The 11,238-nt window shown below is 44.7% G+C and overlaps 1 long non-coding RNA gene across 1 annotated transcript; it reads left to right on the top strand.

The window, feature by feature from the left end:
* The first annotated feature begins 10,278 nt into the window (after nt 1-10,278).
* Nucleotides 10,279-10,949, top strand: LOC144140927 (uncharacterized). Its single transcript, XR_013316390.1, has 3 exons — nt 10,279-10,365; nt 10,442-10,663; nt 10,733-10,949. It is a non-coding gene; the product is annotated as an uncharacterized LOC144140927 (long non-coding RNA).
* The last annotated feature ends 289 nt before the right edge of the window (nt 10,950-11,238 follow it).

Here is an 11,238-nt window from a genome sequence, read left to right as displayed (position 1 = left end):
TTCGTTTCGTCAGTAACCGTCATAAGTCTAGTTAAGAAAGATTATATTGCATTGCAATGTCAACAGCGTAGCAATCGCCTCGTCGAAAGTCCATCGCGAGCACGGATCACCGTGACCCACATATGCTGTGCGCGCTCCGCATTCGACGTCCGCGCTTCCGTAAACATGACTAATCGGTGAACATAACAAGCACGGTTGCATTGAAAACACGCATTTACTCCCCGATATCGATTTCTATGTCAGTCGGTGCCATACCGGTACCTTTGCATCGCGGAACTGCGGAGCACCACCGGCACCACCACCACACTGCTACTGCTGCTCGCAACAGCCGGGGTCGGAATTTCCCGCTCTAGCAGCAAATTAGGACCTAAAATCCGTCCGCAGATGATGAAAACAAAACAGAACACACACCACAAGCACTGCAACCGCTAACTTAACGCCAAACCACTACGGTTCAATCGGTAATGCACGGATACCGAGCAGACGCACGCAAAGAACGGCGCACTTAACAGCCCAGCGGTGAGGTTTCGGCGGTCGCTTCATAGACGGCGCTAGCGTCTGGTCAGAAAAAGCAAATGGCGGCGCCCACCTCTAGCAAGGAAAATGGTGTATATGCACAAAAACAAAACATTGGGCTGACCGAATCAACAAAAAGCACGCATGCGCTTCCGCATACATCCCAATCACAGCCATTCGTGGACATTTTTAGGACACTCCCAGTGCGGAAGTCCCAGGGATGCCCATAGGCTGTGCTGTTTGGGACATGGGATTTAGGGCCTTTTTTGGGATGTCCTTAGGATGTTTGGTGTTGTCTGGGTAGTTCTGTGGCGCACTGGGGATCTCGTTTAACGTGTCGCTCGCTTCATACTTGCTGCATTTTTCCAAAGATAAAGACGGAGGCGGACTGAAATAGTGTAAGAACATACTGATTGTCGGGTAGACATATAGCTAACAGAAAAAGGATATTTTCGGATGGGGCAGCCATTATTTTACTGATATTTTTATTTCTGGAGTATTTAGATAAGAAAAAATTGCGTGCACGTTTTTTGTTCAGGTGCTCACTTCTACGATTACTTTCCAATAATATCACGTGCTTGTAAACTTCAGAAAATTATAGGAAACAAAAGGATAAGCAGCTGGGATCCCGCCACGCTGTCCTGGCGCTTCTACAGTACGTCCTAAATTTTAGAAGTGCGTACTGATGCGGAGTGCGAACAGCGGGGCCAAAACAATACCTAAATGCGGAGGGGATAGAGGTAGGATGCCCCACTCAGAAAATTTCAGGGCCTGTGATCCGAGTAGATAAGCGCGCAAAGCCGGCATCAGCCTGCGGCAGCGCAAGGGATTTTGCTTCGTGACAAAGGAAGTTTTATCAGTGACAGCCCTAGTAGCACAAATTGTTGCCGCAACGTTTCTGCCGTGTTGCCAATGTTGTGTAACGTTAGGCAACGTTACACAACGTGGTGACAATGTTGCCGAATGTGGGCCAACATTGATCACATTCAGCAACATTCCCGCAACGTTTACAAACAACGTATAGGCAACGTTGCCCGTATGCACATTTTTCACGTTGCAGCAATGTTGCCAAATGTGGGCCAACGTTGGAGACATTCAACAACATGCACGCAACGTTTACAAACAACGTATAAACAATGTTGCCCGTATGCACGTTTTTTCACGTTACAGCAATGTTGCCAAATGTGGGCCAACTTTGGAGACATTCAACAACATGCACGTAACGTTTACAAACAACGGATGCGCAACGTTGCCCGTATGCACATTTTTTCACGTTTCAGCAATGTTGCCAAATGTGGGCCAACGTTGGACCCATTCAAAAACATTCATGCAACGTTTACAAACAACGGATGGGCAACGTTGCCCGTATGCACGTGTTTTCACGTTCCAGCAATGTTGCCAAATGTGGGCCAACGTAAAATCAGTGTTGGACGCATCCAACAACATTCACGCAACGTTTAACGCATAGGCAATGTTGCCCACATGCACATTTTCTTGCGTTGCAGCAATGTTGCCAAATGTGGGCCAACGTTGGATACATTCATGTAACGTTTAAAAACAACGCATGAGAAACTGCCATTTACACGCTTTTTTCGCGTTGCAGCAATGTTGCCGAATGTCGGCAAATGTCATATTTATGATGATAAACGATTTCACGTGGAGTTACATAAGCTGCCTAAAAATTCAAATGATCCCGTACAGCACACTTGAATGTTTGCGATATAGTTACAGGATACGTTAATTTCGGGAGTGTGGTTAAAAGTGATCAACGCGTGCGTAGAGTTTCTACATATTTAGCAATGCTCACGAAAAACCTTCAAATTAACACTGTCTGTGTACATGTTTATCTAGGTTGCCGCAATATTGAGGAATGTTGAATCTATAGCAGCTTTCCATTTATTTATTATGTGAAACACCACACTAACCCATGTTTTGGAGAAATTACGTCGCCTATAAAAGTTCAAATGGTTATGCCCAATGGACGTCTTAGCCACAGTTCACTGCAACGTTTTTAGATTAGGTTGGTTTAGAAAATGTTGGTTCACTGTACCATCGCCTCGTGTACTTTAATTACTGTACTTTAGCTGCATATAATACGGCACTTACACGCACACGCACGCACATAAATGAAATCCCCATCGTCAGCCTGTCTACTGCAGGACGAGGGCCTCACCCATGCAGGAAAGAAAAGTATTCTTTCCTCCTTGCACGGCACTTGCTTCGCGCCATCTCCGCGACCCCGACCAAAGCCCCGACCTGCCCCGACATACAACCCCCCCCCCCCCCCCTCCCTCCTCGCCCGCTCCATCGCAAGGGGAAAAAACGTGGCCGAGCTTTCTCGTCTCGCGCAAACCCTGCCGCAGCCCAAAACGAAGAATCTGACGCCCCCGCGCCGGCTCCCTCCTTCGCCCTGAGCACGGCTTTTGAAGCTCCTTTCATGGCGGCCGAGCTGGTGCGGGTCATTCAAAATGCAAAAAGGAAAAGTGCGCCCGTAGCCGAGAGGCAGCACTCGCGCCTTCTTGACTTTGCAACTTCCACTTGTCTTCCGGCACCCTCCCTGCTCAATTTGGCCTCCAACTTGTCCCTCCCATCCTAAAAAAGAACAAATCTCCCAAACTTTTCTCCTCTTTTCGTCCTATTTCATTCACGAGCGTTGCCTCCAAAATTCTCGAATCCATGGCGCTCGCACGCCTCGAATTACAAGTATGCACGAATCTGCAACTTGAACCCTGGGCCACAGACGGGTTTTCCTCGCCAGCGCAGTGCCATTGGATTCAATTGCCGACCTTGTCTCTGCACTAGAAAACGCGAAGGCTACCAAAAACCGTGGCCTTTCTCGTCCTTTTGAACATTCGCAAAGCCTTCGACCGCTTACGCCACGAGGCTATTCACGATGCAGTAAAACGCTGCAAAATTACTCGGCCGTCACCCTCATCTCCCCCGACGTTACAAGACTGGACGAGGCCCGCCACTCCATCGCGCAAGAACCAAACAAGCAATACCCATACGCGTGGGTTGCATCATGCAATGCACCCGCTCGCATCCCAAGCATCAAATTTGGGTGACAAGAATCCTGCCTACTCAGCAGGCTCCGTAACTGGCTCCGTACTGCAGCCTCCGTACCAGTGCTCACCTACAACTGAATGAGAAAATCAACAGTCCCACTTGTTCTTCATCCACATAAATCAAGCAGCCTAAAATATAGAATCCAATTCGCGAATCAAACAAAGGCAAACCAGATTTCGCTCAAATTCCAAATCAAATAACTACCCGCTCTTCGTTTAAAATATGAGTTAGAAACAGGCCAGAAAATATTTTGGAGCTGGAAAGACGGGGATGAGGGGAGATTTGAACTAAGACACACTTTGTGTGGCTGGGGCCCCTATATGTACACCACGCTGTGAATGCGAATTCTCAGTGTAATGAAAAATGTAAATTTGTGGACGTCCTAGTGATATCGCGTAATGATGTTATAACACACTTGTAGTGATATCGCATGGATGTCCACAAGCAGATGATCTTGGGTGAAACATATTGTATGGACATCACATGAATGTCCTGAAATGACATTGGATATTGTGACCATTTGTGGATATCCTATGGACTTTCGTGGTTTGCTGGGTTCAGAGGCAGACCGCAAAAACCCTACATCGATGTGTGATCATTTAGAAACACAGCTCTCGAAAAACTGCAGAAATGCATGTGGAGAAGTGTCACGCTGAGCGTGTAGATTCCCCCATGAAATCTTAAAGGAACCGTGAACGTTTGAACGTTTCTCAAAACGAAAGAAACGCGTGGTGCCGGTCCGACGGATGGCGTAGCCAAACTCGGCGGCAGATCCGTTTATTTTATCCCTCATTTGTTGGATGATCACACAATATTATCTTAGAGTGGATGCAGCCTCGAATAAAATAATACCGCCATTCCGCGCATCGTGCGTTACAAGCCAGGGGCTGCACCGTTCTAAGACGGTCATTTTTTTCAAGATGGCCGCCGGCTGTTCCATGAATGAAATTCGTTTTTATTTCATTTTTTTTAGTAAGCGGGTAAAATCTCATCGCCGTTCTTGGTGTTAATAAAAATATACCACAAATATGGCACCTTCGATTGAAGGTTGAGCGCGAACAAAATATTTTTTTGTTCAGGAAAAACTTACAAAAACACTCATTTATTGCTGTATCATTTTGTAAAGCTAAAAAAATACACTAACAGGCTTCGTTTACGTTGGAGAACAGAATTTTAACAGGTCAGGCAGGCAGATTCCCGATCATAGCCAATACTTTCTAGCCTCACTAAGTTATCAGTGTCGTGCGTGAGCTCGCGTCATCCGCAAATTCCCCCGCAATGATCGTGTTGGCAGTGGCATTTCTTTGTGTTGCACATGGGCCCGCGGCGATTTCCTCCACGTGTAAGAAATCGAACTTCTATTATTAGTCACGCAGGCGTAATTATTATAATCATCGAAAAACTACGTCCAATAAATATAAATACAGTAGTCACTCGTTATAACGAAATCGCTTTATTCGAAATATCACTTCATTCGAAATTTATTCTGGTCCCAACCCAAACGGATGCATTTTAGGCCGCATTACTCGAAGCGCCAGAAGAGCTAATTCCAACATGGCGGGTGTGGGTTAAGTGGCGAGCGGAGGCGTCGCCGTGCCGCGGTGACCCAGTGGCGAGTCAGGCTGTCAACATGGCAGGTCAACACAAGCTGGTACTTCGCCGGCGGTTTTCTCGAGCCGGTCATGCTCGATTCAGGTGATCCCCATTTTGGGCAAAACGGTCCAAATGCGTGGTAGGGTCATCGAACTTCGTCGCAACACATTGGTCAAGGGCGTGGACACGACGGTGCGCGAACACTGGCAATCGAACCGTAGAATTGGCAGTGTCGCCGACAACGAGGCGCCGAAGAACTCTTGTGTTGCAAACTTCACGGCTGCACAACTCGGGAAAACAATTCCCAGTGATCATGCAATGCCCCTAATGCGAAACCGATCAGTTTTCATGATTGTGCTTTGTACGCCCAATTAGCGGTTAATCTTTTTATTATTACTTTTTTTTTTTGAGCTCAACAAACAACCTCCGTCTCGAGCCACGGCATCTGCGGCGCTTTTCAGCGCAAAACTCTCGTATAGCGTTTCGTGACGCCCGCACGCCTCCCTATAAAAGGGGCACTGCCGCTGCCAATTTTTGTGGGCGGCGACCATAGCCTCCTGCATTGCTTGGTCAAATGGTCAAATTGTAGCAGGGGTTGCTCTCGCCCGGCAAGAACATGAAACAGCCACCACAGCTTATTCTGAATAACGTTTTGCTTCAGTGAATACATTATGGTTTGATTCCTCGCAGCTGTGGCGTATAATAAGCTAAACTGGTTTAGCTTTTCTCGAGTGGTTGCTTATATCAATATACCGCTTATAACGAAATTTTTCGCCGTCTTGCTGACTTCGCTATAACGAGGGATTACTGTATCTGTATTCTACATGTTTCCTCTTAGTTTTACGGAATAGCAAGCTCAGTTTAAGCCAATCTTTGCAGCGCGTTATTTGTTTTCATCAGTAAACATGCAATAACAAGAAGTTTGTGTTCCCCCTCGCCCCCTACTTGTTGCTTATCCCTGCTCCATTTATATGTCCCATTTGAACTTCAGCCTTCGTAATATCGCTCAAAAACAGTCACTTTCAAAAGCAATCATGACTTTTCTATACTCGTCGTGCTAGTCGCACTTTTCTTATGGAGTTGATGAACAAATTTTTACTTTTTTACGGTGAGGTGCCCACAATAATTTGAAGATATGACTCAACAACGAAGCACCTTATTTCTATACCCGTTTTTTTTTTTCATTCACTTTTCCTAAAGGTATATACGCATACGACGTATACACGCAAAAATTTCTTGGCGGCGTGCATCTGACACATGAGTTTCTTGAGGACAGATTGGACTTACAATAACTCTAAGCGGCCGCTTTTGTTGGCTATGGACGCGTTTCCGTGAAGTCCAGTCCCCGCGAAATTTGTGAACGTGTGCAATGAAGCGTCGCTGTGCCACACCTAGTAAAAAGCCAATCAATTAGGCACGACAGTCACGCTCTGAAAAATCAATACCTGCAGTGTAAATCAACTTAGATCCGTGTAAATGACACCCAAATAATGACGTGTTTTAAGCAGAATTTCACTGATGTACGAAACCAACTTTTCCATTTTGCGAATGCGCTCTTATTGGAACATCCGTGCGCTCAACGGTTCGCACCAGCCCCTGCAGGCCGTGTCGCTCATGCAATTGGTATACCGATTGTCTCATCTTATAGTGTGATTTAGTTATTCTAGAAACCCACCACAGTGGCTGTTGTGCTAGCGCTGAGTCCAAGGATTGAGCCCGAGGACGCGGGCTCGATTGCAGGCCGCGGCAGCCAATGTGTGTGGAGGCGAGAAGCGGAAATGCCCGTGTGTTCGGGATTTCGGTGCACGTAATTAGATCCCCAGGTAGTCAAAATTAATCCGGAGCCCTCTACTACGGTGCGCCTCATCGCCTGTGTAGCGTCGGCGCATGAAACCTCATAATCAGACAAATCAGATATTTTAGGGCGATTTTAACACATCATTAAACTTAAAGAGCAAAACACAGCTGCTGAGCACCGATAAAGCCGCGCAGCTTTCACCCTCAACTGTGCGTTGTCACGTATGGCCAACTATCGGGCTGTTTTCGTGAGTCTTTTACAAATGCCACTCGGGTGCGTTTTTGTCCATGTGCATGCCGCATATATCCAGGAAACTGACCAAATGCACAGCGCCTGCTAATTAACCCAACGCGCGCGTGAAACGGACGGCGCAGCATTTCGACGTCGTGAGGCACGAATGAGAACTTGGGTTTAATTGCCGTGTGTTATCTTGCAATCATTATTTGCTGAATAAATAAACAAACTGGAATTTCAACAAGAAAATAGCTTTTTATGCCATCGTCAAATGGTATCTACTCCGACTTGGCTTCATTTACGTTCCATAGCCGCTCACTTCACCATTACATCATACCGAAATTTAACGCGGCCTCTTTACAATGAAGATGTGTTCTTTTGGGAAACGTGCACCATATGGAAAGACAAAGTGATCGGGTATACGCCGTGTTTTTCATTCGACGTGTTGGCCGTATCTTTAAGAAGTTCGCGCACATTTCTTTCATAACTGCCTGAAAACAGCATCCAGAAATGACTTCCCAACTTTCCTTTCCTATTGTTAAAACATTGCGTGCCTTCCTTTGGTAGTAAACGGTTGCATTATAAAAAGGTAATCGTGCATCGACAAGGAAAATTTCCAGTTCCATTTTGCTAAGTTTTCACAAGCGACTCGCACTGTTAACTTTCTCTCTTAAAGGAGTACTGACACCAAATTTTTGCTTCATGTTTTTATTCGTTAGGTGTAATAGGTGTAATATTTGGTAAATGTTGCCGTGAATGGGTATTCTAGCGATTGCGCGATTACAATGGCGACCTTCGGAAGCCTATTTATGGCCCCTTTAAAGCATGCATGGCCGGGTTGTTTTATGTTGCCGCCAGTATATCCTTAAACAAAAATAATCTAGATAGAAGGCTCAAACATTGCCTTGTTGCTGGATCCTCATAATTGCTCGAAAAAATTAATTTACTGGAGAAATTTTATATGCAAGCTATATAAATTTCTGTGCATCATATGGGTGTGCGAGCCGTATACATGTCGCCAGCTAATTACAATCGTGTGTTTTCCCTTCATATATACATTGCCGCAGTAATTACGGTTGATTTATGAAATAGATTCAAGCCCAAAGTTCATGTACTTTAAATTGCCCCCTTCTTGTGACATTTAGTCACTGTTATAGCCCCTCTGATCAGCGAACGTTCCAACTAGTCCACACCTTGCACCTTTGTTTGAAATAGACAACATGAAGTGGGCTGTTTTATATTTCAACTTCCCCATAGACATTTCACCTACCTCGAGCGCCAAAGTCAGAGCACCATGATATTGTAACATATATGAAACAATAAAACAAAACAAAGACCTAACCCTGGTGTGACACCCATTTTCCAGGAGATACTGCCTGTACGAAAGCTCATTGGCCTATTTCAAGGATCTTTTCTCATTATACAAACGAACCTTCCAAGTAACCTGAAAATTTTTGCTTTTGTTCCCTTCCATTAGCATTGCACACACTATCTTAAGATTTTTCCTGGTGTAATTTTTATTCGTAAGAGGTTCCAATGCATCGAACACTTGTCGCGTTCTGCTTGGCGCGAAACGAAATACAGCAGGGCGCCAGGCGTTCTCGGAACCCCGCCTTTTTCCGAGACTTCAGCTGGGAATCAGGCACGCTGTCTCGCGCATTCCTTTCTTCCTGCATGCCTTATTTTTTTTGTTTTCGTCGACGCTCCGTCCCGTCCCGTCCCGTCCCTTCTGTGTGTCGCGAAGGAAGTTTCAGCAGCCGAGCGCGAGTTGGGGATGGCCGAAAAAAAAAAAAAAAAAAGACAGAAAGAAAATGCTTTCGCCCTTGGCCAGCGTCTTACCCTCCTCTCACACGCGCACACGTGCGCGACCCTCGCAGAGGGGTCCTCCCCTCATGCTCCTTTGCGACTGGCAGCCGGCGGTGGGTTGGGAAGAGCAGACGAAATGCGCGCGCTTTTTTCAGAAAGGAGCAGCCATAGTGACAATCAAACGGAATGGAGAAGGAACCACGTCATACGAAATATTGTTGTGTGGCCGCATGTTACGGCGAATATTTGCGGGCCGGAAAGTTCATAGCAACCGACCAGTGAAGGTAAGCGCTCGATTTTCTGAGCTCGCCTCGTTCTTTCGAATGCAGTTTACTCCGTAAAAGAGCGGGAACAGGATTGCCCTCCCGTTTCTAACTTCTAAGCATATCCTTGCTTTTGTGAATGCGTACGGTTGTAAAAGGGGAACACGTATTCACTTAAATTTTATGGAAAGAGTATAATGAGAAATCAGGTGGGCGCTCAGTAGTAGATTTTTTGTTATGATGCTGAAATCGAGTGTAAATATGTTCTGCAAGAACCTTGATATGTACGATTGGCTTTTAATTTACTTCTCGCCGCAGCTGCTCACGAACGCGAAAAATACAACTAATAAATATAACTTTGTTATGTTTAATTTCACGCGAGTTTCGGCGGCATGCTGTAACGGAACACAATTTAGCGTTGCAGTTAAGCCATATGTTATCAGCTGCTTATGCGAACCATCTTACGATGTAAAACAACGCCTGACGTCTTTGTAGTATTCACATATTTTCCATGTGAAAGGCTGGTCTACGTCCGATGCTTATAACTATAAAGAAAATAAATGACAAATAAAAATAAATAAATAAAATGATCAAAAATAAATAAAAATAAGAAAATAAAACAGCTCAAGCCAGTTTTTAGCACATTTTTCGAGAGCAAAAGGTAAAATTAGGCAACCAAGAAAATACACGGTTGTAATTTCATCTAGTTGTACATGTAATGTTTCCCTTCTTTACATTTGCCTGTTTACTAATTTTTGTTCGTTGCGTTTTTATGTTTATGGCCATTGAGGTAATTATCGTCCTCTTTCAAGGATTGCCGACGTACCACGTCCTCTTTTTAATTGAAAATTATCTGGCAAGCTGTCTGATCGAAGTCTTTTCACTTAATTACTCAATGGCCTGGAAAGAAAGCTGTAAGGTATTTTATATAATTCAGTATTTTGTCCTTTTCTGTTTTCCAGGGATGCTTGAGAAACCAACTCAAGCGATGTGCGTCATAAAGTTGACACGGGCATTAGAAAAAGTTAAACAAGCAAGACAAAGTGAAAAGTGAAGAGGCCTGTTTTGCTATAATATTCCTTCCTAAAGGTAAGGTTTTCTCTATTAGCTAAAATTTGCTTCACTTCAGTTTTCTGAACCACTTCTATACACTGTTTTGTTTCAGAAATACCTTATGATTTACCAGCACCACAACATTGACACACGAATAAGCTCATCTGGCAGCAAGCGTCATCCAAACTGCAGGTGAGCTTCTGAGCACCCTGTGTGTTAGAGCAATGCCATTTTGTTTGTTTTCCAGGAATGGCAGTCAAACCTCATTTGAAGTGCCAGTACAAGAAAATTGATGAGGCCATATTGTATTCCAAAAGTCCTGGTGTTCTGAGAGGTGAGACATAGTCTATGCTGTAACAACTTTGCAACTTCTCCTAAACTACAGCTTTTTTTCATTTCGCAGAAGCGTGGCAGTAACAACCCCATGTTACTGGGTTCATGGCCGTCAAGTATGTCATCAAACTGACTTGTCAAGGCAGAAGAACAAGCAAGCCCAGGAGGAGAAAAACGAAGACAACGGCTGAAACAGCGTACTTGCGAAATTCAATTGCTTTAACACAATACGTATTCGGATCGATTGTTAATGGTAAAATAAAACGCACATGTTCTTTCATCTTAAAGAGTGTCAGTGTTGTTATTTACGCTAGCTGGCATGTTCCTTGCTTTAAAATTCCGCCATTTCTTAGTTTGTTATTTTGCCGGACTGCCTTAATTGTGTGTGTTGGTCAGTGTAGGGACCAAATGTATAAACATGCAGTCTAAAATGCCAGTTTATACCTTTCAGGAGTTTATGAGGACGACGTTTGAAGTGCTCGCTTATCATGCAGTCAACAATCGTCTGTCTAGGAAAAAGTTAACTTATAATATGTTCATCTAGTTATTGTTGCATGTATATTAGATACATGTAAC

Source organism: Haemaphysalis longicornis, unplaced genomic scaffold (assembly GCF_048455015.1).
Source record: "Haemaphysalis longicornis isolate Haplotype H1 unplaced genomic scaffold, Haemaphysalis longicornis Haplotype H1 scaffold_56, whole genome shotgun sequence".
Classification (NCBI taxonomy): Eukaryota; Metazoa; Arthropoda; class Arachnida; order Ixodida; family Ixodidae; genus Haemaphysalis; species Haemaphysalis longicornis.
Note: the sequence above shows the minus strand (reverse complement) of the source record. Positions and strands in the feature narration are given on the sequence as shown.